Source organism: Colobus angolensis, unplaced genomic scaffold (assembly GCF_000951035.1).
Source record: "Colobus angolensis palliatus isolate OR3802 unplaced genomic scaffold, Cang.pa_1.0 Scaffold1, whole genome shotgun sequence".
Lineage (NCBI taxonomy): Eukaryota > Metazoa > Chordata > Mammalia > Primates > Cercopithecidae > Colobus > Colobus angolensis.
In genome coordinates, this window is record NW_012110918.1 from 14440057 (window position 1) to 14444049 (window position 3993).

The following is a 3993-nucleotide window of genomic DNA, read 5'->3' on the forward strand; positions in this document are numbered from 1 at the left end:
TGGGCAGTGCCACTGGAGATTCCTGGAAGTGCCTTCGGACCACACACACACACACATCCTCCGGGGCCCTCCCAGCCCCCCACTCTGTGCCTCCCTGGTTTGCAGGAGGGCTCCAAGGCCAGCCCGGAGCCCTGCAGGACCCAGGAGGAACCTGAGCCTGGAGGGCCTAGGAGCCAGCCGTGTCTGCTTTCATGTGCCCTGTGTTCCCTTGGCCTGATCCCCGATCCCGTGCACCCTGCACCCAGGAGGCCCTCTGGGGCCGGGGCTGAGTCAGCTGCGAGGGCTTCAGCAAGGCATCGCAGGGGGTCCCCATGGGAGGTTTAGTGCAGTGCACTCGCAGCGGCGTGGGACGCTGGGCAGGGCTGATCCCAGCTAACAAGGAGCCTTCCTGGGCAGAGAGCAGGCAGGGGGGCATTGGGATTTGGAGGGGCACCTAGGAGCCCCCTGTCCCTTCCGGGCCGCCTCCCCTTACCCTGATTTCCCTTGCAGGGAGGGCTGTGCAGGTTTGTGGTGGGGTGGGGAGGACTTCCTAGAATTTGTTGCTTTGTTTGGAATCTTGTCTGTTGGGGTGGGGTTGGGGTGAGCTCTTGCCCACAGCGCCCACCGCCCGCCGCCGGAATCCCGGGCGCCCTCTGTTGGGTTGTGTTGGGGTCGGGGAGCTTCATGGATGGCATCCCCTGAATTCACTCCAGGCGTTGAAGCCAGGCTCGCTCCACTTGAAAATCTCTTCCAAGAAGGAGATTCCCTGGAGCTCCTGGGCCTCCGCCGGGTAATTGGCGCTTGGATTAACAGCTCGGGTGCAAGGGGCACTTCAGTGGGGGGCGGGGCAGCTGAGTGAGGGGCCCAGCCCTGGGGAGATGTTACAGGAGGGAGGACAGGAAGGGAGGCGGGGAGGTTGGTAATTCCAGATTGAGGAGGGTCTCCGTAGCTCTTGGAGTAGGTGAAGACCCCTGGGAGGCAAATGTGGGGTCCCCCAGGGCCTGCTGGGCCCCCTTGGGCCCCTGGAACAATGGGTTCCCACTAGCCAACCTGTTCCCACAGCCAGAAGTTGCCATGGTGACCCCCTCCCACCTTCAGCTACAGCTTTTCCAGTAAAACCACTGCAGAAATCCATACTTCCCGACAGGCACGCCCGGGCCCCCACCCCCCACTCTGCGCGGTCTTGGAGCCTCGGGGAGTTAACTCTGCGCATGCTGGTGTCTGTTGTTTGGGGGAGACAGGAGCGAGAGCTGGCAATGCGGGCCCCGGGCTGGAGGAGAGGGTGGACCGGGGGCACAACCAGCTGCCCTGTCCTGGAAGGCCCCAGTGAGTGACTTGAGCAACTCCAGGAAGTTGCAGCGGAGCAGTGAAGCTAGCTTTGACCTAGGGGCCCCCTTGGCACAGAGGAGTCCTAACTGGGGCCCACAGTGCAGCTTCTCTTGGAACCTGAGGGCTGCTCTGGGACTTCACCCCTTCTAGAGTGACCCCTGCCGCAGTCGCTGGGACACGAGACCCTTCCCGGCTTGGCTGCAGCTGCTACCCTGTTAGCCGTTCCCCTCTTCCTCCCCTCCCCTCCCAGCACAAACCTTTTTCCCGGAGGCAGAGAGGGCTCAGCCCCAGGTCCCTGTGGCCCTGCTGCCGGCACCTGGAGCCCGGCTCTGCATCCACGGGTCTGCCCTAGGGGGCTGTTGAACTCCCGAAGTCACTGCCTGCTCAGGGTCTCCGTGTCCTCCCCCTGAGCAGTGGGGATACTGATCTGAGCTGCTTCCAAGCTTGGGGAAGAGGATCCCCCTAGAAGGTTCTGTCCTGCTGCCTCTGCCAGGGGGAGGGGCCCCTGGGGACACCCGAGGCTGCAGGGGCCCAGGGGGCTCCGCGTGGCCCAGGCCCAGCCTCACTTTTGCAGCGAGAGCGAGCGAGGAGATGCTCTAATTGTTCTCTCTGTAGCCCAGGATGAATAATTGAGAGGTCTTTGAAGAGAATTAATTAGCCAGCTTATTGACTGTAAACGCTTTGCTGCAGATGATAAAGGGAGGACGGAAGGCTGCGTGGGGCCCGCTTGCCGGCTGGGGCCGTACCAGACATTTAATTCACACCCATGGCTGCTCAGCAGGACCAGGGGCTCGGCCTTTGCCGAGGACCTGCTCTCTCCTGCTCAGGAGGAAGTGTGGGGGCTGAGCCCCAACTTGGCACCCTGCTGTGGTTCTGTCCTGATTTCTAGTATGAGGGGGCAGCACCCCTTAGCCTCAACTCTGCTCCCTCTGTCTTCTAAGAGGCAAGATGGGGACCCCTCCGGGAGTGGGTGTGGGTGTGGCTCAGTCTTGGGAGCAGTTCCCTTGCAGGATAGACTCTGGTCGTGGGCTCCTTCAGTCCAGCCCACCCCACCGCCTGAACCCCAGTCCCTTTTTCGGGAACTGGAAAGTGACAGGAAAAGACAAAAGCGTTCTTGCCTGCAGGCTGCAGGGGGTCAGACATGTCGATGTCCCCGGTGAGGCTGAGGAGGGCTGGTTCTCTTGGAAGGGACAGGGCTGGGGCTCTTGGCAGGAAATGCTGGATCACTAGCCCCAGGTATCAGTCATTAATAATAGTAGTAAACATTCCTCCAGCAGGCCCTGCCCTAAGCACACTGCGTGCACTAACTCCTGTAGACCCTGTGAAGGCAGAGGGTGGGCTTGTTCCGCAGCTGGGTCTGCAGAGCCTCAGGGCAGAACCTGGCACAGATAAAGCTTTGTTGATTGAATGAATGAGTGAATGAAGGAAATGAACGTGAGGAAGCTGAGTGGCAAAGCTGGACTCACACATCGGGTTTGTTTGTTTTTTTGAGACAGATTCTCTCTCAGTGGCCCAGGCTGGAGTGCAATGGTGCGATCTTGGTTCACTGCAGCCTCCACCTCCCAGGCTCAAGCGATTCTCCTGCCTTAGCCTCCCGAGAGCTGGGATTACAGGCACGTGACACCACACCTGGTTAATGTTTGTATTTTTAGTAGAGATGGGGTTTCACCATGTTGGCCAAGCTGGTCTTAAGCTTCTGACCTTAGGTGATCCACCCACCTCAGCCTCCCAAAGTGCTGGGATTATAGGCATGAGCCGCCACACCCAGCCTCACACACTGTTTTTAACCTGGCCCAAGGACCCATATGCTGATACATCCTCCAGTCCCGGGCAACGCCAACATGGAAGATGTGGGCAAGAGGCAAACAGCCATAGAGGGCTTGGGCCACATGGAGGATGAGCAGGAGGTGGGGCCCTGAGAGCAGGCCCAGGCTTCAGCCCTGCCTCTGCAGCTGCTGGAGCACCAGTGAAGAGAGAGGGCAAGTGCAAGCAGGCATGGTGCAACCGTGGGGGACACGGGCGGGGCAGGGGGTAGCTAGTTGGAAACCATTGCTCTTGGTCCAGATAAGGTATGACAAGACCTGGGCCAAGACCCCTGAAGTGGGGCATGGGGAGTCTGTGACAGCTCTGATATGTGGAGGGGGAGGGGAATGGAACCTGGTGACTTGTGGACCTGGGGAATGGAGGACGGGAGTTGAGATGCCTCCAGGTATCTCCCGACAGGAGCATGTGTGTCTGCAAATGAGGCAGAGGTCAAGAAGCACAGGGAACGGGCCCGTGCCCCGGGGGCCTAGGGCGCCCTGGGCTGTCATCCTTCCACACTCACCCCTGACCTGCTCCTGCTCGCTCAGGGAGGCTGCCTGACGGGGCGTATCAGTGGGCTCCCTCATCCCCTGCCTCTGTGGAGCCCACAGTAGGAGGCACCTGTAGAACACGGGGGCGAGGGACAGTGCAGTTGGAGGCGTGGGTGTTCCTCTGTCTGCCTCCCTCACAGCCCTCTCCATGCCTGTCTGTCCAGGGCTGAGATTGGTCGGCGTGCCTTTCCCCAGCCCTCCAGCTGTCCTAGAGTTGGGCTGGAATAAGCCCCCAGCCGCCCTGTGAGTTGTGCTGGGATCAGTCAGGTGTACTCGGCATGCCTCGCCCCAGCCCCCCAGCCCTCCGGTGAGTTGGGGTTGTCTGTCTCAC

The 3993-nt window shown here is 60.7% G+C and overlaps 1 pseudogene; it reads right to left on the minus strand.

The window, feature by feature from the left end:
• Positions 1-166: 166 nt before the first annotated feature.
• LOC105505322 lies at positions 167-3698 on the minus strand (annotated as a pseudogene).
• Positions 3699-3993: the final 295 nt, after the last annotated feature.